Source organism: Ceratotherium simum, chromosome 2 (assembly GCF_057802395.1).
Source record: "Ceratotherium simum simum isolate JZ-2026a chromosome 2, ASM5780239v1, whole genome shotgun sequence".
In the NCBI taxonomy this organism is placed as follows: Eukaryota; Metazoa; Chordata; class Mammalia; order Perissodactyla; family Rhinocerotidae; genus Ceratotherium; species Ceratotherium simum.
The window spans coordinates 78,236,687-78,264,463 of record NC_141901.1 but is presented as its reverse complement, the minus strand read 5'-3'; the positions used below and the strand labels follow the sequence as shown (position 1 = coordinate 78,264,463).

Genomic DNA, 27,777 nt, shown 5'->3' with positions numbered 1-27,777 from the left:
CAAATGAAACTACTTTTCAAATTTTTTTATAGATAAAATATTTTTAAAAGACAGTATGTACAAATTTCCCACACTGTTTTAGACTCAGATTAATTTGATAATTTTTTTCTGAAATCTATAATTTCAGTTATAAATACTAAGATATAAAAGTGCTTTGTGGATTTTCAGCTGGTAAATACAGCTGACCTAAAGTTTCATTTCTAGAAAACACAATTAACTAACAAAAATCTTCTCAGAATTCTCATTTTTACTCCAAAAATATTAGTTTAACCTCAACAGATACCTGTTCTCCTAAGAGAGCTGTGTATGTGCTCATGGAGGAGTGTCTGTTCCCAGTGATAAAAAGGAATCTGTGTGTGTTGGCAATGGGCTGGGATACTCCCTTAGGGCCTCCTAGGGTTTGATCTGGAGACTAATGATAGCAAGTTTAAGGGAATTTTTCCCTTGGACATGTGAACTCCAGGGTTTACCAAACAGAATTATAGAAAAGAAGGAAATCGAAATAGAATAGTTACATCCAAGAAAAATCCGAGGAGAACGATTCAAAACGTGCGAGACACACTGTACTTAAAATGTACTTGAAGGTTAATTTCTGTAAGGGCTGCCTAAACATCCCTAAGCCCTACTATTCAGGAATCTTATTTCCAGGCACAGCATCCTGGAGCATTTGCAATTTTTCAATTGGAACTCTCAGCACTTCTCTTTAAAAATAGTCTAAAGTCAGAAACTGAAATACTGATCTATTTTTCAACCCCCAAGTTGCTCCTTGGTCAATATAACATTGAACATTTCTGAACAAAGGGATCCTTAGGGTTGGCCGTGGTTCAGGCAAGTCCTAAACTTATTAAGGGGAAAATCAGTTATTCACAAAAGAAAAAAATTTATGTCTATCCTTAGTTGGAAAAGATCTATTTTTCCCCTTATGCTGAATTATGTATTAAATCAGTTCAAATTTTATTTTGGACCTTTAATCTGTAATTTAACATAGTTGTTAAAATAAATAGTTGTTAAAATAACATAGTAACATAGTTGTTAATAAATAACATAGTTGTTAAAATAAACGGATGTTTCGGTCTATTTTATGTCAAATTGTTTACTAGAAAAATAATTCAATGGGTAGAACCATAAAATATAGTTTCCCTTGTGTGATTGCTCACAAATGGACACATGTTGTACTCTTGCCAAAATTTACATGCTACATTTTAACAACATAACTGCTGACAATAAAACACTTTAGTTAATACAAAAAAGTTTCTATATCTTAAATCATAACTATATTCCTCTTGCTACTTTTAATAGGATAAGAAATCTTTCTATAACTAGTTTTTAACAGTAAATTTCTAGAATATTTCAAAGCCCACAAAAAAGAAGAAAAGATTTATGAAATTTTCCTTTAAGAGCTACATATTGTATTTCACAAATAAAGCTAATCAGAAAAACGCAGAGCAACATCACATTTCACAAGTATTAAGAATTCAGTGACCTCCATCTCTAGGATCCACTTCTCAGAGGATGCCACCAGGTCATAATGACCCATCATTATACATGAAACTTCTGCCTATAGGACTGCAGGTGACAAACTCTGCAAGACCACATTCTAGAAGGTACTGCTAAGCTTCATTTGTCCTTACCATAGCTGACTGCCATCAAACTGCCATCCAAAACTGCTTTAGGGAAGCAGTCCCTCCGCAATCTTTTCAACAGATCCCCTGTTTTAACATCCACCTGTGTTCCTGCAGAACAGTCTGACCCGGATTGAGCCATGGAGCAAATAATCACTAACTGCAACTCCAGACAGAAAAAAATCGAAGTTAATTTTCCAGACTCTTGTGGGAATATAGAGCATGTCTGCTGAAACTGAATCCAAGAGTTCAATGATATTGTAGACTCAAGTATTTCTTTATATTCCACGTAATGGCTTTTCCGTTCTTGGTGTTTTATAACACACGACTGAGCCATGATTTAGAAAGTGAGGAAAATTCTCCCTCTCTCCCTCTTTCTTTCTCTCTCAAGTTGAATTATACAAAAATTATAATTGCAAAGTGAAGTTCCAAGAGAAAGCCACAAGAGTTGCTCCATGTAGTGCTCTCACTGAATGCCGCCACTGCACTTTAAGTCAGTGTATGCTGATTTTCTTTATTTGGGGGGAACATCATTTCTTTAGGCATTAAGCCTAAACTTCTTTCCTTTGGGTTTCGTTTTGCTTCATTTTTGCCAGGGAATGACTGACTCTACAATCTGCCCTAGGAGAGCCTGAGTATTATTACATCCTCACTCTTTGTCATTTTCAACTCTGTTTTGTCTTCTCTTGGCAAGGACAGACAAGTTCTTTTGCTGATACCACTGTTAAGCTACACGAGGCCTTCTCTTTTTTATGCAAGGGCTACCAGATTCTCTATCAGTTTTATACAGCTGCCATTTCATATTATTCTGAGAGCAGAGATGCTAGCAATTCTCTTCAGTTTAATTCAATAGATAGGTCAAATGGGTTTGATTCCATTTGGTCTACAATCTAGCATAACAAAGATTACCTAAAAGAAATAGGGTTTAAATTGTATCTAAGATTACAGAGGGAAATAGTCAAACACCTGAGAAAAAGATCTTGTTTTTCCCTGCCATTAAAAAACTTACTGCAAAAATAGTGTACTTGGTTCTATAAAGGGTGTACATCAGCAGATGTTAGCACAGACATGGAGATATTTCCTCTAAACAAACACAGGTGTCAGGAAGCTTAAGCATATAAATAGGGTCACTCCTTATTTTTCTGTAAGTTTGCTTTAAAGTCTTAAAAAGTAATGTTCTGGATCAACAGAAAAGGGACAGTACAAAGGTGTGGTTCATTCCCTGCTCCACATTTGGCTGGGGAAACACTTGGTCCTTGGCTGAAATTAAAGTGCCCTCAATGAAGTCCTGCTTTACAGCAGTGACTAGTAAACTGGAGATGGCATGTTGGAATATAGGTCTTAAAAGAAGTGGGGGTCCACAATGAGAAAGAGAGGACCTCATATAGAAAAAAGAGGCAAGAAGCCAACAATCATAATGTTTTGCTTCTCTGCAAGAAAGAAGGTCAAGGTGTAAGAGTCTTCCATGTGCTATTATCCCAGGCTCTCCAACATGGATGTTCTCCCTGACTCACCTAAATACATCTCTGCTGAAATTACAAGTAAAACAAACACTAATGTTGCCAACTTAAAACAAACAAGGTTTGGTTGTGAGCATTTAAGAGCATATTGATATTAGCCTCCAATGGTGTTAGAGAAGCTGAGAACTGACATTTATCCAGGAGCCACTATGTGCCAGGGCTACGATGTTTCCTCATTTGACACCCATGACAGCCTGGTGCAGTGGGCATTATTATGCATTATTTTACAGATGTGGCAGTTGGGGACCAAAGAAGGTAAGTAACTTGCTCAAGGTGACACCATCTAGAACTGGGAGCAGCCAGGATTGTAACTCAGGCCTGTCCAACTTCAAATCCCATGTTCTATCTTAAAAGCTTCACCCTCATGAGAGATTTATAGAATAGAACTTTATCCTGGGAAACTAAGGAATAGACCCAAATCCAATAACTTCAAAAATACCTTGTTTTTAAGTTAAGGTTCGTTATGCTCTCTCTCTTTCTCTTTCTTTTTTTTTTTTTAATCTGTACTCCAAATTATCCCTTTCTTCTCATCAAAATGAAACATTAACCTCTGTGATAAATTATGGGATTCTTAATAATGTGAAATCATCAAGTCCAAAAAGAAGATAAATAAAACAACTACCACGTATTTTAAAACTTGAAATATTCAGGTAGGATACATATAGAACATAATATACTTTACACATTCAAAAATAGCAAGCTGAAAAAATTACAGTCCATTCTTTTATGGTAGTTTTTAATTTTTATATTAAGAAAAACTATTATATCAAGGCTTTAAAATAACAAGTTACAAAGAAAGTCTACGACTCAAAGAGAAACAATGAAAATTAGAGTATATTTAATAAAAATAAAAGAAAACCTTCTTCATTTGAAACATATAAGAACAAACACACATTATATTTCTTTAAAAGACTTTAGAGCTTCCTAGCTGAGTTTTTGTTTCTGGTGCCTGTGTCCACTTTTTAAATGTTTCCATTTCCTCCACACACATATTTCTGAAGCGTTAGAACAGGAAGTTTTCTCCTGTATTGTCCCAAGTAGAAAGTCCTCCAGCTGCACATCAACTTTCCCATTGCCCCAGTATTAAAGCTCTGGGCAAAGTTTTAATTACTAATTTAGGAAAGATGAGACATTTTAAAATTTAATACATTTTTCCCTTTTTATCGACCATGTAGAATGAAGCCTCACTCAGTATGCTTGAAAAATTTCTTAGCAACTGAGAGTGGAGCTGGCCAACAATGGATGATTCATTGATTTAGCTTGAGTGTGCGGTAATGTCTGCCAAAAGGTCTGAATAAACTCACATTGCTAGACACTATGGTAAAACGTACTCTGACCTCTTTTAAAACTCTATCAGAGCGGAAAGTTAAACTTGCAGCTTTCCAGCAATTCGCTGGCATCTGGAAATACGCTTGAATTATATCTTGCTTTATAACAATCGATAGATATTCTTAGATTATCATTTTCACCTAATTAGACAATAGCTGCTTACTAATTGGAGATTTCCAAGAGGATGCCACTGTGTTTTTAAGCACTAAAAATAATGGTTGCTCATTCAATTTAAATCTGAAAGGAGGCTTTTTGAAATCTGAAACTGAAAGAAGTGATTGTTAGTTTTTTGTAGTATTGACCCAAGGATTATGCAAGATTACCCTAAACAATAATTTGCACGTTTAAAATTGGTAAATATTACTCAACAGATACCAGGTATCTGTCCGTATATGCATATATGAAGAGATTATATCAGAACATCCTATCTTATGTTTACATAAAATTCAAAAAGAGTTCAGTTCTTTTGCTTACATCTGTCACTTGTCTCCTCCAACATCCTTTTTAAGGTGTAAGTATTATTTCTCCTGCTTTAGAGCTGGAAGACGATGCACATGGAATTTAAACTGTTTGCTTGAGCTCACAGCTATTCAAACGCAGGTCTAGGTTGACAATATAGATTTTCTAGTTTTAAATTTGGTATTAGATCCATTGTACTACTTCACCAATCATAACTTCAGCAGCAATAATAAAAATAATTCATGAAACCAAATCCTTCTTTCCCAGTGTTGGACAAAGACTTACTTCCCAATTTCTTTTGCTCTTGACAAAGATAAGCACAGAACAAGAAATTTTCTGCCTGGAAAGAACTCTGCTTTTGGCTGCTTTACTTCATTCTCCTCCTCCTCCTCTTCTCTGTCTTTCTTTTCCTTGCATTTTTTTGGGGGGTAAAATATTCATACAATAAAGATTAAGTGAAAGATCTCCCCTGCACGTCTGGTCTTTCGCTCAGAGGTAACCACTGTTATCAATTTGGAGTATTCTCCTTCAAACTGTTTTCTGGGCATTTACATAAATTACATCAATACATATAAAATATATAATTTTGGTTTGTGTTTTTTTCTGTTTAATATATAGTCACATTACTTACAAATTACTTTTTTAAAAAAGCACTTCTTGCAAGTGTTTCCAAATTTGTACATATAAATCTACTTCATTTTAAAAATTTCTAAAAAGTATTTTATAATGTGTACCTTACCGTCTGAAATGGGGCAAATTACACACATCCACTAAAAAGGTAGCTGTTCTTACAGCATAAGCTAGATGGACAAACAAAATGAAACAGAAATATAAGAAAAAGTACTAACGAGGGAGGATATTTAGTTTAATTTTTTACTTACTTCACTGATGACAATTCTATGTATCTGACAGCAGCAGAAGCATGAATGGGCTTGTTATGCTGGACAATTTGGACCAATCAGTAAAAACCAAGCAGTAAAGTGGAGAGGATGGAGATTTTGCAAGAAAGGGTGCATGTCAACTTGGGTATCACAACAGGTGCAGAGAGCTTTATATGGCAAAATGAAATAAAACACACATGGTCCCTGCCTCAGAGAGCTAAGAGCCTACCTCTAAATAACCCCCCAACGTCATCTCCTCCTCTCCATTCCCATAGTCAGTGTTAGTCCAGACTCTCAACATTTCTGAAATAAACTATTGCAGGAACCCCTAAGTGGTTTTCCTGAGTCCAGTGTTTTGACCTTCTAATGTACACAGAGATATCCCCAAACTGCAAGATCTGATCATGTCACTGCCCTAACGAAACACTTTTATTATTTTCCATTAAACTACAACACAGGACAAAGTATAATCATCTCAGCTAGGCATTCATCATCTAACCTCCCATTTTTTTCTCCTGTTACTTCAAACATCCTACTGTTCTGTAGAGATTCTCTGTCATACCTCTATACTTTTTCACATACTACCTAAAATATCCTTCACCTTCCTCCATCTGGAAGTTCTACTCAGCATTTTAGACCCAGCTCAAACACTGCCTCTTTCGTGAAGGGCTACCTAACTCCTGCAGCAGGTATTTACTTCCGCGCTCCAAAGCAGTTTGCGTTCACCTCTATAATGGCATTTCATGCTGTAACTGCATTATTTGTAATGAATGTATGAGCTTTCAACCCTGTTTATAGAAAATGCTACTTATTGGTTAAAAGCAATTTTGAGGATCCTATGCTACGTTTTTATCAACACTTAAGCTACCAGTCATGACTCATTGCTCCACTAGTCTTCACCCCTACTTGAGTTGTTGGACTAAAAGTTAACTAAGGCAGATCCAATGCCTATTGTAATCATAACAATTCTCCTTGTGTATATTCCAACAGAGATTATGAGAAGACAGATCTCAAGAAATTTCCTTAAAATTAATGTTTATTTCCTTTTGAAAAAAGGAAAATGAGATTAATACTGAATATTTTTACGTTTAGGTACTGAATATGATTTAGTTTAGAATGCATAATTTAAATACATTTTTAAAGATAATTTTGCAGCAGTAGGCTTGACCTGGTCCCAAGAATATTTTAACTTTCAATTTTACTTACCTTGATCCCATAAATAAGTCAGTCTTTGTTTCTCTGATGGAACACCAAAGCAAATAAACCAAGGAGAAATATCTCTTCGCTTCTAGTGTAACAACCTTGGGGAATATGGACTAACAGGAGCAGGCACTCTGATGAGGGGGATACTATAAAAATGCAGAGTCACCATCAAAGGGGGGTAGACAGTATTATTCATCCACAGGGCTGAGATGATGTCTTGAGACCCAACTCTAGCCAACTATATTCTTCACAGGTCCTCTGACTGAGTGCCTGGTAGGGATCCAAACCAGCCAGACTTGACCCAGCCCACAAGTTATCACAGCATATATTCAGCTACTGTCATCCATGAAATAGATAATAGCAGTTTGATGGAGAGGCAGGAGTCTAAGAAATAGCCATAAATTGTTATGAATTATTTGAATTAAATGTTCACACAATTTTTTAGAATAGAATTATTGCTTAAAGAAAGGTAGGCTTGAGTTGTTGTTGTTGTTGTTTTGGCATGGTTTTAAAAATAGTTACCTTCACAAAGTATTTAGAGGAGCAAGAACAAAGAATTATAAATTAAACATCTGGAACAATTACAATAAGTAGCTTAGAGTAAGATTTTAAAAACAAACTACAAGTGTTAAGGTCAAGTAGGACTAAGAGAAGACTTCATATAGCTGGAAAAACAATTAGAAAGATAACGGACTTGCCTTAAGTAGGATGCTCCTTTGTCTGACAAAGTAAATGTTGACCCTGATGGGGGGAATTGATGCTGTGTTGATTACCACCTTGTGCTGTCACTGTGTCTTTCATTTCTGGATCTCAGCCCTTAGTAAAATGGCTGCTCAGTGTACATCTGTCTAGATCCAGATGCCAGGACAGCAGACAACTAATTCTATTGGGATCTAAACATACAGACTGGGAAAGAGACATCTGCAGTTCCCGATAGCTGCCATGATGACAACTGCTGACCCATCTGAGGGTAAACGTTGTGTTTCACTATCTTTCTGAGACTCCCCATGGAGATCGCTGCTGAGGATTCCTTAGAAGTATTCTGGTCATGCTGGCTTCTGCTCTGAAAGGGAGGAATCTTAAGAAACCAGAGAAATATCAGCTGACACCTCTGCCTCCGCACTGGAGAGGCCAATCAATAGCTGGAAAAGGAATTCGAAAGGGATGAAAGCAGAGCCCCTGCCCCATCCAGGCCTGGAGGAATTTTCTGCACTGATATCATCAGGGCTTCCTTCTAAATTATCCAGCCAATGTAGAATGTACTTGTAGAATTTAGGAGTGACTTTTTAATTCCTACATGTACCAAATTCCAGGCATAGTGCCAGTGGTAGGACACAGAATATATATATTTTTAAACTAATTTAAAACATTTTGTTTTAAGGCATGGGATAGTCTCCCACCTACTATAAACTGTTTTTATAATTTAATTCTATCCAACAATAAGAATCTATTGAGTGTGGAGTCTACTATACCATGCCAGATGCCCTAATGCTATTTGTTAAATGATAAAATAAACACAAAAATAATCAGTCTGCTGCTGGAACATAGTGAATTTCACCTTTTAGAATCTTCTACCAATTGTTTCCCCTCTTAACAAACCACAATGTCCCCTTCACTCAGGGCAAGACTGCCTTCCTATGACTACAATCTCTTGTTGTTGTTACCTCTGTGCACTTGCTTAGTCTTTTCCCCCATCTAAAAAGTCTTCCCCTCTTCTTCATTATCAATTGGTGAGATGTAGGTCAAAAGTCTCCCTTCGGTTCTCTCCTAAACTCACCTCTTTCCGCCCTCATCATGTTGAGGGCATCTGTTGATGATCCCTCTGCCATCAGCTGGAGCGAGATGAGTTGGATGGAGAGGATTTTCTCTCCATCCTTGGGAAAGCACAAAGTTGGTTCCCTAGGGAGTGATAAAGCCTCTCAAGAAGAATACGAACAGTGAATACGTATAAAATAATTTGAAGAAAGGTTATTTTGTTAATGTATTCTGGAATATACAGCTGGATTAAAATATAAAATAAGTTCATCACTGTGAATACTTTGATAGAAGAATTAATAAAGGTAAAGAATTTTTAAATATCTATAATATTACATAATAGAACCTACATATCACCTTGCTACATGACTATTACCACTATTGAGCTACAATTATTTTTTATGGAATCAAGGAAATTTAGTGCCCTTTAAACAACTGAACTGAATCTCCGATAATCAGGAAGTAGAGGAAATTTACTTATAGTTTTACCATATAAGGACACTGGATCCCAGTCCTAGGAACCTGTGCCTTTGCACATATTTTTTGCAGCTGCTGATACACTTCAGAGCCAAAGCTGAGCTTTGAAAATTTGGATTCCTGTGTGTTGTGATAATCAGCTGGGGTTTGGAAATGTCTTCAAAAATCTAATGTTCTGGCACTTTAACAAGGCTTCTGAAAAAACAATTTAACATCTGGAATCAAGTATTTTGTGGAAGTCCAAGACCAACAAAGCAAAGAACATTTCTTTCAGTAACAGTTAAAATGTGGCACTTCCCTCTCCTTCATCAAATAAATGGGTTTATTTTATAAAGATTCTGAGGTGGTTTATAATAAGTAAAATATGGAACAGAAGCAAAGTGTAGAAAATTGGACGCTCTAGATATTTATCACTGAAAGTCTTTCCCAAGTATGCTTCTTTATTCTTTTATACCATTTTCTCTTCCAAAACTCAATTCTGAAAAGAAACAAACTACTACAGTCAAGTCTTCTTCATTTAGCCTTCTTAAGAGACTGCTGAGTGAAGATGAGTCAAGAATCTATAGAGTTCATCTTTCATCTTTTCCTACATGCTTCAGATGAGGGCAAAGACAATGACTGAGCCCATGTATTTCTTAAGTCTCTGGACATCCAGGTAACTCAGATCAAATGCAAAAAGTGGTTATGTATATTGAATGTTTACTAATTCTCTACCGAGTTTTAGATACTGTTTAAAGCAACCTATTAAAATGTGTTCCTTACTGAAATAATAACAGATGACATCTACTGAGTGCTTAACATATGTCAGGCACTCTGCTTTTAACTTCCAAAATAATTATTATCCTTTTCCTTTTATGATGAGTAATTAATACAGTGCTACAGTGGCACTGTCACAGAGAGAGACAAACAGAACAACGAAATAGAAGGGAGAACACAGGAACAGACCCACACATATACATAGGAACATGACTCATGACAATGAAGGCATTGTAGATTAGCAGGTAAAGGAGAGACCATTCAATAATGATGCCAGAAGAGTTGTTTCTCTATATGGGGGAAACAAATAAAAAGAAAGAAATTGGATCCCTTCCTCGCACAATATATAAGAATACACTTCAAATAGAAGTAAGGTCATAAATTTGGAAGGCAAAACTCTAAAGCTTTTAAAAGACAATATAAGAAAAGGGATCTGACTATATTAAAATTAAGAGCTTCTATTCATTAAAAAAATACCATAGAGTAAAAAGTCAAGCCACAAACTTGGAGACAATATTTGCAAAACATATAACCAACAAAGGATGTTTCCAGAACATATAAAGAATTCTTTTGAAAAAGGAAAACCACCCAATGGAAAAATGGACAAGCAATAGGTACAGATATTTCAAAGAAGTGGAAGAGAGACGCAAACAGTGCCTGGCACATGGGAGGTACTCAAACAGTATTTGTTGAATGAATGAAAACACAAATGGCCCATAAATATATGAAAACATATCCAACCTCACTGGTGATCAGGGAAATAAAAATGAAAATCACAGTGGGATACCATTTCATACTCACGCCATGGGAAAAAAGTAAAATCAGATAATTTCATGTGTTGGAGGAGATGGGATGCAATGGGCACTTTTATCCACTGCTCGTGGGAACATCAATAGGAACAATCACTTGGAAAACATTTTGGCCTTACTTAGTATAGCTGAAAATATATATACCTTACAACCCAGATCTATTCCTAGGTATCTACCTGAGAGAATCTCTCATACATGTGGCCTAGGAGATATGTTTAAGACTACTAATTGCAGGACCGCTCCTTATAACAGCAAGAAACTAGAAACAACTCAAATGTAAATTAGCAGAAGAATGGATGAATAAATTGGATATATTCATACACTGGAATACAGTACACAGCAATGATAAGCAAAAGAAGTCATACAAAAAATATAAAGGATGATTCTATTTATGTAAAGTTCAAAAACTGACAAAACTAAACACTATTTTGTTTTGGAGGAAAATACATAGGTGATTAAATTATAAAGGAAAACAAGGGAATAGGTGAACATAAAATTCAGGTGAGTAGTTACCTCTGTGGGGAGGATTATGATTAAGAAGTGGTCTCCAGGGACCTTCTAAGTTTTGATTTCTTAATTTTTGTAATAAATACACAAGTGTTCATTTTATTGTTTTTCTTTAAGCTGTTCAGTTATGTTTTATAACACTCTTCTGAATGTATAACGCATTTTTCAATAATTAAAAAAAATCCTATGTGAGCTGCATTTTTAAATAAATCAAACTCTACCTGAATCCTACCACAGGAATTATCTACTTACATAAATTATATCATGAAAGCCTTAGTAAATCAAATAGAATAATTCCCTAATTTATCTACGTTGATATTCATACTTTTGAGTTTGCTTATATTAGGACATATTTGCATAAAGTTTACTTCAAGGTATGAAGAAACAATAGATTTTTTACGTTAAGAAAGGTATGTTATCAGTCTTTGTGTGACTGTGACTTTGGTTTCCTTCTATAAATAGTATCTGATCAGTTCGATTATCTGCAGGAAAATGCTCATGAAGATAATAACACATTCCCAAATGACATTTATTTTAGAAACAGGTATCTCTAAGTTCTGCAAAAGAGTTTAGAATGGTGTAGTCAGATCTGGAGTGGCTGAGACAGCTGAACCAGTGTTTTTAACCAAGGTTCTCTCAGTAGCTTTTACTGGGTAGCGTTCCTAGATGTAACACTATGCAAGATAACACTGGATTTTATTTTATTTTCTAGAAGACAATTTTTGTGGATGAAACCCACCAACTGTGAAATGATCAAATTACCAGGTGAAAAAATGTGAGTTTAGTGAAGAGACTCTGCCGGCACCTGGAGATGAAATCTGAGGCCTCTGTAGCCAAGCTGGCTGGGCTGGAAGGCTGTGTGGAGCACAGCGTGCAGACAGGAGCTGGCTCTAGCCAAGGACAGCTGCCTCCTGGCAGGGCTGGGTCAGTCCTCTGCTGGGTGAGTGGGAGGGGAGGAGAGGGAAGCCAGGCCTACGGTCAAGAGCCCCATTCACAGAGAGGCAAGTGGGTTCAAAACGCTTGTGCTCTAGGAATCTTGGTCCCCATCCCTCCCAGCATGCCAGTCTCATCCCCAACATCACCACCCCAAGACCCTCCAGATGTTGACAGGTCCCCTCCTCAGGATAGGGCTCCTGATCATTCTTACAACTTAGTTGACTAAGGAGTCCAATCATATTTTCTGAGAATTTAAGCCAACAAGGTCCTTTGAAGAAAACCAAAGTTAGACTGTGAATCTCATCTCTTTCTAGGGAAATCTCAAAGCCTTAAAAATATTCCTCTTTATCAACCTTCGCATACGTCACTCTCCCTGTAATCAGTAGCATCTTCCTGCAGAATTATCCAATACAAAAAGAATAAAACAATGCGTCATCTATACCCTCAAATGGCATCTATTTAACTTAATTGCATTATAAAAGCCAAATCTTTCATGAATTGAAGAGCAAATTTAGGAAGTCAGCTGCAATGTGTGCAAAATAATGGCGAAATACTCTGATTTGAAAACAAAAAATAAACAAAAAATTCATGTCAAGCTGAGATTCTTTAAAAGATGGTCTTAAACAATGTCTTAGAAATTTAACTATTAAGTATATTTACACACCACATACCATTCTACTAATGATTACAAATAATGGTTGCTTTGCGGAAAGACTGTAGGAAATGGTGGCAGAAGATAAGCTTTCAAAGAGCTTGATTCGGATGGACATAATGACCAAATCTACACAGCTCTTTGAAAACACTAGGGTAAGAGGCTGAAACAGCAGCTTCATCTCTTTGAACCTCATTTGTTATTAAGCTCGCTGCTGCTCCAGGCAGATAAGATCCAAGACCAAGCACAAAAACATACATTTGCTTCAGCAAGAGGCTTATCTCAGCAACTGGACCTACTGTTCAAAAAACTGGCCTGAGTAAAGCATTTTCCCTTTTTGCCCTAACAATTCAAGGTCTCCCCTCAGTGTGGAAAAAAAGTGAAAATACAAAAGGTTAATTTTTCTTCTGTCCCATTAAAATAAGACCAACAAACCTCAGTAAAACAAGAAATTTATGAAGTTCCTTAAAAAACAAATTTCTTTTTATATGGTTTTCACTACATAATTTGACACATCTGTGTTTATAATTTACAGGAACAGAAAGTGAAAGACCATTAGTTTGGTCTGGAATGGGGGAGCTTTATGATCTAAAATCTGGTGGAACACAATTTATGGACCAAATACTAGGGGAAGGCCTCACATTTCATAGGAATTTAATACTTCATTTACATATTTCAGTTAAATGCCTGAGTTTTCAGAGTAGTCAACGAAAGTTTTTATCTTTCAGGTTCTCACTCAAGCAAGCTGGAAAATGTAGCATTTCTTCAGATGTTGGAAAAGCCCTTCTCTGTTCAGAAATGCTGCTGCTGCCACTTTCAACACAATTTCCACATTCTCTGGGCTTTCCTGGCCCATTTGGGTTGGTTCCTGGTTCACGAGGTTGAAGCATCAGGACTGTCATTTGTCCATGCTCTGGTTCCTACTCCACAACCAAGGTCAGAGGTGGGAAAGGGTGAGGAGTACAGATCAGGCCAGGACAGGAGAAGCCAGTCAGATCTCCCCAACTTGGCTCCGTCTTCCCTCTCTGCTCATAGGTAGTTGGGTTGATGCCTACTTAATAAAGGGAAAATGTCTTTCCTACCTCTCTCTGAAAAAGGTTGGTCACTGATCTAGCCCAACCATCCCCTCCTGAGGAAACCAGTGAGGTGGATCTGTAATCAGTTGATGGAAAGTTTCACAGGGAAACCATCAGTTGACACGTGGTAAACGTGACCACTTTTCTTAGGAAAAAGCTACTAAAATTGGAGAAGTATTGCAGCCTTGCGCAACTCCAGGGGAGATCATTCATACTGACTTTTATATGAATGGTGTTTCCTGGAGTTGTGCAATGTAGCCACCCTTAGGTCAGCAGCAGCAAGAAAGTCTGGGTAACATTTAAAAGAAATAAACTCTGTTTTTCGATCTGCAAAGGGTTCCTGGACTCAGTTCCAACATGTGGGTGTGGAGGCTTCCCCACACTAACAAGCAGTTCTCAGACACCAGCAGAGTGTCTGAGAATTCAACTCAATTCTGACATTATCTACCCAGAGATAGATTCCCCAGGTAAAGGGCTCAGTCCCCCAAGACCGCCCTCCACTTCAGAGGCCAGTCGCAAGCCCAGGTTGCTACCTGTGCTTCTGACCCACCTGATGCAAACTGGAGGCTCCAACTCAGGACGCCAATCACAAGTTCAGGTTGTTACTTGTATTTCTGACCGACTGGCTGTAAATCAGAGGTTCCCACGACCCCCTCATCAGGTTCGATTAATTTGCTAGAAGGGCTCACAGAACTCAAGAAAACCTGTTTACTCAATAGATTACCGATTTATGACAAGGGATAATAAAAGATACAAACCAACAACCAGATGAGGAGGCACACAGGGTGAGGTCCTGAACAAAGGCGCTTGTGTCTTTGTGGAGCCTGGGGCCCAGCACAGCAGCACATGGAAGCGTTGTGGTTCCCCAAAGCGGAAGTTCCCCCAAAATATTGGTGTGTTGTTAATGAACCAATACTGATAGAGTTTTATTAATTCAAGTCCATATTTTATTCAGATGGTCTTAGTTTTAACCTAATATCCTTTTTCTGTTTTAGGATTCCATCCAGGATACCACACTGCATTTAGTCATCCTGTCTACCTAGCCCCCTCTTGGCTGTAACAATTTTTCAGACTTTCCTTGTTTTTGATGACCTTGACAGTTTTGAGGAGTGCTGGTCAGGTATTTTGTAGAACATCGTTCAGATTGGATTTGCCTGATGTTTTTCTCATGTTTAGATTGGGTTTATGGTTTTGCGGGAGGAGGACCACCGAGGTAAAGTGCCACATTATATCAAGAGTACATACTATCAACACGACATATCCCTGCTGCTGTTGACCTAGACCACCTCGCTGAGACAGTGTTTGTCAGGTGTCTCCCCTGTAAAGTTACTTTTTTCTCCCCTTTTCCATGCTGTACCTCTGCAAGGAAGTCAGTATATGCAGCCACACTTCAAGTGTGGGGAGCTTTGCTGCATCTCCTTGAGGGCAGAGTATCTACATAAACTATTTGGAATTCTTCTGCATAAATGATTTGCCTTTTCTCCCACATGTATTTATTTATTCAATCATTTATTTATATCAGTATGGACTCGAGGATATTTATATTACACTTTGGGTTATAATCCAACAGTACTTTATTTACTTTGTTGCTCAAATTGTTCCATCTTTAGCCATTGGGAGCTCTTTTAATTGGCTCCTGTGTCCCTTTGACACCCTCTATCATTGTGTGTGTTTTTGAAAGTACTTCCTCACTTTCTGGCACTAAAAGATGCTCTGGGCTCATCTTGCATATTTTCTGATCTAGTCCTAAATCAGCTATTTCTCCAAGGAGTCCTGGCTCCTTTTATTGGAGAATGATATTAGAAACCAAGATCTGCAGTGGAATAGAATCAAAAGCCCAGAAATAAACCCACACATCTATGGACAGCTAATCTTTGACAAAGGAGCCAAGAACATACAATGGGGAAAAGAAAGTCTCTTCAACAAATGGTGTTGGGAAAACTGGACAGCCACATGCAAAAAAATGAAAGTAGACCCTTACCTTACACCATACACAAAAATTAACTCCAAATGGATTAAAGACTTGAATGTAAGACCTGAAACTGTGAAACTTCTAGAAGAAAACATAGGCAGTACGCTCTTCGACATCAGTCTTAGCAACATCTTTTCAAACACCATGTCTGACCGGGCAAGAGAAACAATAGAAAAAATAAACAAATGGGACTACATCAAACTAAAAAGCTTCTGCTCAGCAAAGGAAACCATCAACAAAACGAAAAGACAACCTAACAATTGGGAGAAGATATTTGCAAACCATACATCTGATAAGGGCTTAATCTCCAAAATATATAAAGAACTCATGCATCTCAACAACAACAAAACTACCAACCCAATTAAAAAATGGGCAAAAGACCTGAACAGACATTTCTCCAAAGAAGATATACAGATGGCCAACAGACACATGAAAAGATGTTCAAAATCACTAACTATCAGGGAAATGCAAATCAAAACTACAATGAGATATCACCTCACGCCCGTCAGAATGGCTATAATTAACAAGACAGGAAACAGCATGTGTTGGAGAGGATGTGGAGAGAAGGGAACTCTCATACACTGCTGGTGGGAGTGCAAACTGGTGCAGCCACTACGGAAAACAGTATGGAGATTCCTCAAAAAATCAAGCATAGAACTACCATATGATCCAGCTATTCCACTGCTGGGTATTTATCCAAAGAACTTGAAAACACCAATTTGTAAAGGTACATGCAGCCCTGTGTTCATTGCAGCGTTATTCACAATAGCCAAGACTTGGAAGCAACCTAAGTACCCATCAAGGGACGAATGGATAAAGAAGATGTGGTATATATACACAATGGAATACTATTCAGCCATAAGAAATGATGAAATCCAGCCATTTGTGACAACATGGATCGACATTGAGGGTATAATGCAAAGTGAAATAAGTCAGAGGGAGAAGGTCAAATACCGTATGATTTCCTTCATCAAGTAGTAGATAATAACAACAATAAACAAACACATAGGGACAGAGATTGGATTGGTGGTTACCAGAGGGGAAGGGGGGAGGGAGGAGGGTGAAGGGGATAATTCGGTACATGTGTGTGGTGATGGGTTGTAATTAGTATTTTGGTGGTGAACATGATGTAATCTATGCAGAAATAGAAGTATAATGATGTACACCTGAAATTTTTACAATGTTATAAACCAATGTTACTGCAATAAAAAAAATAAATAAATGAAGCTCTGCTGAAAACAAAAAAAATAAATAAAAAAAAAAAGAAACCAAGATCTGGGTGCTAAGTATGCTTGTTGCTGCTGGGGTGTTGTTATTTCTAGGCCCTCTCTGATGACAGAGCAAGAAATATATTTGCACATATTAACCCATGTATCTACATATATCTATAAATATTTCTATATGTAGCCATCTGCATTTATATTAAGCTAAACATGAATTCATACTGATATCTCCAACTCTAATCTATTACCATAGGGATCATACTAGCTTTTCTTGCTTATCAGTAAACTCTCGCTCCAACAGTGAGAAACCTAGCTTCCACCATCTGCCATCCATTTACCTAACCACTCAATTCCAGTATACATGTATAGCAATACCGGAATTGTTAACCTGTATCTCCAAGGGAAACAACTATGTCCACTATAGTACAGTGCCTACGTACTGTTTCTTTTGCTTTTAATCTTATAGATTCCACTAATTTCCAAAGTTATGTAGGTCAGCAGCTCTCTCCCCCACCCCCTTCACTGAGATTGTTTCATACCTTATAATACATTTAGATTGGTTTTTATCACATTCTGCTTTCCATTCTGGGACTTCCAATCTCCTAAATGATTTTTTTTATATCTGCATACATTAAGGTAACATTCTATGGGTTTTCATAAATGCATAGTGAGTGTCATGTACCATAATTACAGTATCATATAGAATAGTTTCACTGCCCCACAAAAATCGCCTGTGCTTCATGTATTCAACCCTCCTCCTCTCTCCTTGAACCTCTGGCAACCACTGATCTTTTCACTCTCACTACCATTTTGCCTTTTCCAGAATGTCATATAATTGGAATAATACAGTATGTAGCCTTTTCAGATTGGCTTCTTTCACTTACCAATATACATTTAAGATTCATCAATGTCTTTTCATGGCTTTGTAGCCCATTTCTTCTTACTGCTAATATTGGCAATATATTGCTTATTGCTTATGTGGATATACCACGTGAAGGTCCATTCACCTATATAAGGACATCTTGTTTGCTTCCAGTTTGGGGTGATTATGAACAAAGCTGCTATAAACATTCACATTTCTGTGTGGACATAAGTTTTCAAGTCAGTCAGGTAAATACTTAGGAGCATGGTTGCTGGATTATAGGTAAAATTATGTTTAGCTTTGAAAGAAACTGCCCAAATGGCTGTGCCATTTTACACTCCTAAACAAGTGTTTCTGTTCTATCCTGCCAGCAATGGGTATTGTCAGTTTTTGGGATTTTAGCCATTCTAATAGGTGGGCAGCAGTATCTCATTTTAATCTGCAATTCCTTAACAAGAAGTGATATTACACATCTTTTCATGTGTTTATTTGCCAACTATATATTTTCTTTGGTGAGGAGTCTGTTCAGACCTTATGCCCACTTTTTATTTCAGTTATTTTGTTTTCTTATTGTTAAGTTGTTAGAGTTCTTTGCATATTTTGGACACAGGTCCTTTATCAGATAAGTGTTTTGCAATGTTTTCTCCCATCTGTGGCCTGTCTTTCATTCTCTTAACAGTTTCTTTCACAGAGCAGAAGTTTTTAATTTTAATAAGGTGTATTTATCACATTTTTCTTTCATGGATCATGCTTTTGCATCTAAAAACTTGCTGGCAAACCCAAGGTCATCTACATTTTCTCTTATATCTTCTTCAAGAGGTTTTATAGTTTTGCCTTTGACATTTAGGTCTATGATCCATTTTGAGTTAATATTTATGAAAAGTGTAAGGCCTATGTCTAGGTTCAGATTTTTGGTTTATGGACATCCAATTGTTCCAGTACCATCTACTGAAAGATTATCCTTTCTCCATTGAATGGTGCTATGGATTGAATTGTGTCTCCCCAAAATTCATATGTTGAATGAATGTATTTGTATTTAGAGATGGGGTCTTTGGGAGATAATTAGGTTTAGATGAATTTATTGAGGGTGGGCTCCTCATGAAAGAATTAGTGCCCTTATAAGAAGAGACACCAGAGACCTTGCTCTCTCTTTCTCTCCACACACCCACTCTGAGGAAAGGCCATGTGAGCATATAGAAAGAAGGTGGCCAACTGCAAGCCAGGAAGAGAGCCCTCACCAGAACTCACCATGCAGGCACCCTGATCTCAGAACTGTGAGAAAATAGATTTCTGTTGTATAAGCAACCTAATCTATGGTATTTTGTTATGGCAGCCCGAGAAGACTAAGACAAATGACTTTTGCTCCTTTGCCAAAGATCAGTTGACTATATTTGTGTGGGTCTATTTCTGGACTTCCGAGTCAGTTCTATTGATCTATGAGTCTATTCTTTCGTGAATACCATGCTGTATTGATTACTGTAGCTTTATAGTAAGTCTTGAAATCAGGTGTTGTGAGTCCTCCAACTTTGTTCTTCTTCTTCTTTTTTTTGTGAGGAGACCAGCCCTGTGCTAACATCTGCCAATCCTCCTCTTTTTCTGCTGAGGAAGACTGGCCCTGGGCTAACATCCGTGCCCATCTTCCTCCATTTATATGGGACGCCGCCACAGCATGGCTTGCCAAGCAGTGCATCGGTGCGCGCCCGGGATCCGAACTGGCGAACCCTGGGCCACCACAGCAGAGCACGCGCACTTAACCGCTTGCACCACCAGGCCGGGCCCAACTTTCTTCTTCTTATTCAGTATTGTGTTGGCTATTCTAGGTTTTTTGCCTTTCTATATATTCTTTAAAACCAGTTTGCTGATATCTATAAAATAGCTTGCTATTATTTTTCTTATCCTGGCCCCTGGCCCATAAGACATTAACCACAACTCTGCTCAGAACAAGTCTAACATTTTCTCTTTAGCTTGTGGGAAACCACAAAGAAAGGAAAGAAAAAATGGCTGAACAAAACCAGTCAAAACTGGTTGAAGGCAACATGGCAGTCTGACTTGACCTGACATGGACCCTGCAACTTATTATAAGCTCATTGTAATACATTACCATATTACAGAGCACACCCGCCTGCACCATGACAGTTTACAACTGCCATGGCAACAGCAGGATATAACCAAATAAGGAAAGAAAAGAGGTGGCACCCTTGCTCCCCAGAAAAGCCTGCCCATTTCCATGAACAACTATGAATATTCCTTCCCTTCATTACCTAGACCCCTTACAATAGCTGCTTAATCACCCCAGGAGCTGAGAAGTTGATTTGTGAAATTAGTTCCAGCTTCTCCATTCTTTGGCCATTGAATAAAGCTTGTGCCATTGAATGCTCAGCTTCAGTTTCATTTCAAATCTGTGACACTGAACAGGAAAGAACCCTCTGAGGAAGGGATGGGTGGTGGGTACAAGGCTCACCCATGGGCTCCTCCTCGGAGCTCCTGCAAGTATGGGTTGGAGTCCCACCAGAGTGAGATGACATTGGTTAACATTTTGATAGGGGATGCACCAAATGTTTAGGTTAGGTAGAGAATAATTAACATCTTAACAGTATTGAGTCTTCCAATCCACGAACACGAAATCTCTCATTTAGGTCTTCTTTGATTTTTTTATCAGAATTTTGTAGTTTTTCACATATAGATCCTGTATATATTTTGTTATATTTATACATAGGTTTGTCTTCCTTCCTTCCTTTTTGCTTCCTTTTTGGTGCTATTATAAATGGTGTTGCTTTTTAATCTCAAATTCAAATTATTCATTGTTGCTATATAGGCAAGCAATTAACTTTTGTGTATTAACACTGTGCCCTGAGACTTTGCTATACTTCCTTACTAGTTCCAGAAAGGTTTTTTTGTTTTTTGTTTTGGTGTTGGTCAATCCTTTGAGATTTTCCTACATAGACAGTCATGTTATTTGCAAACAAAGGACAGTTTTATTTCTTGCTTCCAAGTCTGTATATCTTTTATTTCCTTTTTTTTTGTCTTACTGCAATAGCTAGGACTTGTAGTACAATATTGAGCAGCAGTGGTGAGAGAGAACATCTTTGCCTTGTTCTCAATCTTAGGGAGAAAAGATCTAGGTTGTCACCATTAAGCATTTGTTAGCTGAGGTTTTTTTGTTGATGTTCTTTATTAAGTTGAGGAAGTTCCTCTCTATACCTAGTTTTTCTTGAAAGTTTTTATCAGGAATGCGTGTTGAAGTTTTTCAAACACTTTTTCTGAATGTATTGATATGATCATATGATTTTCCTTCTTTAGCCTGTTCACGTGGTGGATTACAATGAGTGATTTTCAAATGCTGAATCAGCCTTGTATACTTGAAATAAATGCCACTCAGTCACAGTGTATAATTCTTTTTATACATTATCGGATTCAATCTGCTAATATTTTGTTGTGGATTTTTACATCTATGTTCATGAGAGATATTGGCCTGTACTTTTCCTTTCTTGTAATATCTTATTTGGTTTTTGTATTAGGGTAATACTGGTCTCATAGAATGAGTTCAGAAGTGTTTCCTCTGCTTCTATTTTCTGGAAGAGATTATGGAAAATTGGTGTCATTTCTTCCTTACATGTTGGGTAGAATTCACCAATAAAACCAACCGGGCTTTGTGCTTTCTTTTTTTTGTTTTCAAGGGTTATTACCGGGATCAGAATGGTAAAGAGACTATGACACTAGTGAGACTAGGGTATATATGGGTTATGCAATCTGACATACCCATGGTTTTCTGCATAAATATGACCTAAGGTGATATCTGTCAACACACGATATAAGTACAGATATAAGTACAGAAAAGAAGATCTTTGTGGATGCAGATATAGTCTACTGAGGATGATTTAAAAAATCCATTTCCTTTTTTTCATTCCTTAGCCAGCATTTCCATTTTCTCAAATGTAAAAATAGGTACCATTATCTCCCTCCTCTTTAGTTCATGTGAGTGTATAATTAGAAAACACCAGTCAATTTTTATGATTTCCTAAAGAACTTAACATAGACATATATCCCATCTCTCTAAAGGAAATTTCTAAACTCTGAGATATTAAATTTTTTTCATTTTTCTATATTTTCAAAATTTTTTCCCATAAATATGTATTAATTAGTTTTATAGTTAGAAAAAAATTACAAAATAAAGAGGAATTCATCTTTAGCTTTCTTTTCTATTTATCAACGTAGAACAAGAAGCAAGCATAAACACATAGGAGAGAGGTAAGAATTGCATTAGTTATACAAACAATAATGAAAATTATCACAGTTATCCAGTCTAGTCAGAGGCTGTTTGTAGGAGAGAGTATACTTTTCTACTGAAACATTTACTTATGCTCTGCTAAGAAGCTTTTAATATTTCAATTATTGATATCACACAACATCACTTTTAAATTAAACATTTCTTTATAGTTCATTTTCAGGTGAGCTGTCACATCATATTAACTACTGGATGAAGCCAGGCATTACATTTCACACTGCAATTCTTTCATGTTGAAACCAAAATTTCACTTTGGGATTGTATGTTTTAGATTTATGCTTTTCAGATGCAATCCATCGCTTCTTTTCTTGTCTTATTTTTCTTTCCAGATTTTCACTTTGCAAGGTTCATCTCTGCAAGCTAGCAACTTTTTGATAACTCAGTTTTTCTAAAGTATTTTATTTTGACTGATATGAAATTGCATTCTTCATCCCTACCTCAAGCTTCTATGTCTAGTCACACCATCTCTCAGACATTTATATTTCTAGGATGGATAAATTAGAGCTAGACTTTCCTAGTTTATAATGAGTGCCTTGACCAACACAAACATAAAACATCACACATTTAATTAGAGAATGTGTTCTTAAGTAGAAGTACCAAAATCCTCAGTTAAACAACTATTTTCCAAGTCAAATCACCAACCATACGTAAGAATTATATATCACGTCTGGAATGTTACATCAATTAAGTGTTTCTTTGCAAGAACCTAAATCCAAGGATAAGAAAAGTTATTATGTTTTCCAAAGGAGTTTAAAACTTCCCCCCCAAAACACATACACTTAGTTTGGTTGGTGGGTTGTTTTGTTTTAGTAGGATAGCTTGTGGTCTTAACGAATTCTGGATTAGGCTGTCTAAGTTCAAATCTTGCATCCACCTTGTATTAGCTGAGTGACTTTGGTCAAGGACAGTCACTTAATTATCCTATGCCTCAGTTTCTCCATCTGAAAAACAGATTCTTTCATTCAAAATATTCAGAAGCTTTTATTCATTCAAAAAATGGAGTATCCATTTTGTAGTAGGCACTATTCTAACTGCTGGGGATACAGCAGTGAATAAAACAGATAAAAAAATCTGTCCTAATGGATCTTACATATATTCATCACTACCAGGGATAGTTTCAGTACTTCCCTCATAGGACTATCGTGCGACTTAAATTAGTTAATACACATGAAACACTCAGAACAGTGCCTGGCACACAGTGTGAGTTCATTCAATGTAAGCCACCACCATCATCATCATTAGAGATTTAATTTTCATAAAAAGGTTTACTTTTCTTTTCCCCATTCCTTGTCTCCTTGAAACCCAGAAATAATAGGCTGAAATTAGTGTTCTATGTGACATCACTGACCCTCAATGTCCTCATCTGTAAAATGGCGATAATATCTGCCCGCTCCACTCCACAGTGTTGGTACAAAAATCAAATGAATAATTCATATGAAAGTGCTTTGTGAACTATCAAGTGCTACACAGATTAAAGACGTCATTATGCAACACCTTGCATAAGTTCTTGCACTTAGAAGCCCCTCAATACATGTTTACTGAATTGAATGTTAATTTATTGCCTAAGCAATTACATAGCCACCATTCAAGCAGACCCGAAAATGCTGGAGACCCAAGACACTAACCTCTTGTAAGTAGGTAGCTAGCCACTAATTTACTCAAACAACTTCTGCTAATTTAATATTGGCTATCAATAAGTGACCTGAGATCTTAAAAATGTGAAAAACATTACATTTTCTTTGCGCACCCACTTGGGATAAAACTTCTAAACCTCCTTATTATCTTATGGATGATCTTAGTTCAAGTTCCTATTTTACAGCTGAGGCAAATAAGGCTCAGAGAAGTTAAATAACTTCCTCAGGATCACAGCTAGTTAGTGTCAGCACCAGTTTCCATTTCACATTTAACCAAAGACAAGTATGTGCTAGGTGCATTCACATATAAAATAGAATCCAGGTCTCTGATTCTCATTCAACCCTATTCAGTTCTGCAGCGTGTAGAGAGCTCATCATTTGTGTGCTTCTGTTTTTATTTCTTGTTTTTTTTTTCTTAAAGTGGAAGAGACAATGGAAAACAAATTAGAGAAGAGGGCCTTCTGTATTATGACATCAAAAAATATGTTGATTTTCTGAAATTTTTTGTGTAAAGCTTCAGATTTCCAGCTGTCAAAGAGCCTGCTTGGAAGAAGCAAGCTAGTTATGGATCTTTGGGGTTTTATTCCAACTGATAACTTGGATTCAAGCAAGACTTTTATAGCGGTGAGATCTCTATATAGGAATGGTATGTGCAAAATGCTCATGTCTTGCAGGGCCAGCTCAAAGGGACAGACTGGAATAGTCATCTATCTTCATACATGATCGTTAAACTGCGTGTGTTTACTTGGCTGTCTGTTGTCAACTGCTCTTGGAAAACAAATATATAAACATGGTGTAAATATCTTGTTTCTCTCTAAGGATATGACAGAAGTAAGAGTGAGAAGAAGTGGAAGGGAGAGAAAAGCTCACCTCAGGGGCCCCTGAGATTTGAGCATATTTTTTTTCTTTTTGCACCCTTCCCACCTCATAAACATTTGTGTTTCCTAATGAACTGTATCCCTAAATATCCTAGGTGAGGGAGGGGCTAGGAAAGGCTCTGGTTCTTCAGGTGTCAAATGTCTCCTCCAATGTTAGATCTGAACATGAGTGAGAGAAGTATAATCCGAGGCACTGAGGCCCAACCCTGACATTCATGGCACCAAGCCATATCCCAGTCTTATTGGTTATGGAAGGCTATAGACAGCTGTGGCAGTCAGGTGTTAACTGGGTTGAGTCCCAGCTAACTACCACCAAGTTGTCTATCCATATAAGAATCCAAGTAGTTTGTGTCACCCAAGAACCTTCAAGTTATCCCATCTGCCTTTCCAGACTTCTTAGAATCAAGGCTCAGGAGAGGGATATTATTGCATGTGCAGAGGTTTGCTTGGAGATGAATGCTATTCAAGAAGGGTACGTTTGTTGCCAGGTCAGTGAACGGATATCTGAGAAGGCAGTGGGAATGGTCTGTTCCCCATCGACTTCCTGCAGCAGACTCAAGACAAGTAACTCCAGACAGCACAAACATCCCGCAGCTTGCCTGTTTACTCCTGCTTGCCTGGAGAGCAAAGAAAGCAGTGCTTTATTCAGGACGATCAAGCATTTTAGTTCCAGAGGATCAGGGCCCTGCTGGGCTACAATTTTCTAGTGAAGGCCTCTCCTATTGAGTATGTATGATGAAAGATGAGACTCTGTGGCCACATGGCTAGAGATAGTAACACAGGGAAGTGAAACAGGCAGAAAAGGCACTTCCTGAAATCCAGAGCTACAGAAAAGAAGGCTGGGAAATGGAATAAGAAGCTTTTGAGTCCTCGTAAGGACAGCTAGGAGAAGTCTGCAGAGCAGGGCCCTGGGCAAATGCCTCACCTTCCTTGTCTAATAGCAAGAAGACAAAGTTCCAAGGACTGAAGGGGACTACGCTAATCCTTAAGCTAGGATCCTCCTCCTGTGTCTACTAACCAGGAAATCTTTCCTCCCTCTCCCCCTTCTTTTTTTAAACAAAGTGCTATGATCGTGTTTAAAAACACTTCCATATGTCTTCCCTTGTGCAGTAACACATTTGACCCTATTAGGCATCTCTTGATCTGTTACTGGGTGAGCAGCACCTCCATCCTGACAGAGTTGATGCTTGGAGGCATAAGCAATCTTCCTTACATACATTTATTTATAGCATCATAAAATGAGCAGAAGTTGAGCTAGGTGAGGTGAATGGTCTCAGTGCCCCTGGATTTCTCACACATGAGGTTGCTTCTGCAATCAGTACAGGAGGCAGGGCTCTCAGAGGATGATATACTTTCCCACAACCTCAGGCACTTGATCTGTGCTAACATCCCCAGTGGGTACTATTTATGTTAACTCAAATGTGATAAGCTTTATAGTTAAATATTTTGTTCATCCCTAAGTACAACAAAAGCCATTTCTAAAAGAGCCTCAGGAAATGTGAGGTGACTTTGTAGAGTTAGAAAGTTTTAAAAGGACTCTGTGGGATGTATTCCCACTTTGCAGGTCCACGTCCTTCTATGTCCTCCCCTAGTCTGTGAGCTCCTTGTGGGCAGAGGTCTAGCTAGCCCTGTTTGGTAGTCCTGGAGAGTGAACGAATGAACAAAGGCTCCAGATAGTTAGAGTGTGTACCACCAAACAGGGAACTCCTTGCGGGCGTGGCCTCTCCATCTCCTATTTTCCTTTCCCCATGGGCTAACATGGTGTACGGTATGAAGCAGGTCCTCAGCTAACCTATGCTAAATCAATGAAGACTTCCCAATATCCCTCCCAAAGCTCTGATTCTGAGTTATCTAAGCAACACTTGAACACAGAGATAATGCAAATTCTGTTGTTACAAATGCTTCTAAATATAGGCAAATCTATTTTATTTTTGTGTGGATTATTCATGGTCAATTTTTATTCCCAGTAGATTCCACCCTGCCTGAAATTATGAAAGAACACCACATCCCTTAATGGCACAATTGAATTGTACTCAGGAAATATGGTTATTTTAATATTATTGTAAACCAAACATAATTAAGAATGTGACTCTTCTGAGGAAAATATCACATGACATACTCCAGAAACAAATATAAATGAATTTTAGTTTACTTGATGACTAGGTTTATCTACTCCTCTTCCCTTAGTTAATTCAAATGTTTAGTATTTAAGGCATCTACAAAACCTATAGAATGTTTCACTTTTCATTCTGGTATTTTAGCATCTTGAGGGCACAGTGTGGTGAAAGCAAACTAGGGGCATGAACTGATCAAGACTTGGACTGACTCCCACAAACCAAAACCAACAAAACAAAACAAAACGCCAGACCTTATAATTCTCCATTTAGTTTTGGCTTAACCTATTGGTTCAGAGAAGATGACTCCAAACCACGGAATCCACTCTATGACACTGATATTTACACTAACAAAATTGGTTTAGGGCCAGGATATATAAATATATACATATATATACAGTATTCCATTTTTTTGTTTTGGTTTTTAAGGTCCTGTATGTGCCACTTAGTGATTTTCATGGAAAGGCTGAGGTGCCAAGAAGAGTTGTAATTAGGAGGTAAATCCTCAAGGATCTAGCAAGGGACCTGAGCCCGCAGACTCAGAGGAAGGGAGGGCCAGGGGAGCAGTGTGGGTTTGAGCTTGGCTTGGGGGAAGAAAGGCGATTTCTTTTTCACCTCTGCATATGAAATCTATCTCCCCTCAATAATTTCTGGAAAACGTGTCAAGTATTTGGGTAACATCTGCAGAGATTCCTGTCCTTAATGCTAAACAACAATGACAACTCCAATAATATACATCTAGCACGCAGTCTTAGAACATCATTAGAATTTTCTGGAGAATGCTAATTAATACACAAAATTGTAAGAAATTTCACAGATATTATTAT

General features: G+C 37.5%; 1 protein-coding gene across 2 annotated transcripts in view; it reads right to left on the bottom strand.

The window, feature by feature from the left end:
• Positions 1-27,777, bottom strand: part of DDAH1 (dimethylarginine dimethylaminohydrolase 1) — a 131,106-nt gene that overhangs the window by 70,698 nt on the left and 32,631 nt on the right. The gene's annotated exons all lie outside the window — the stretch shown is intronic.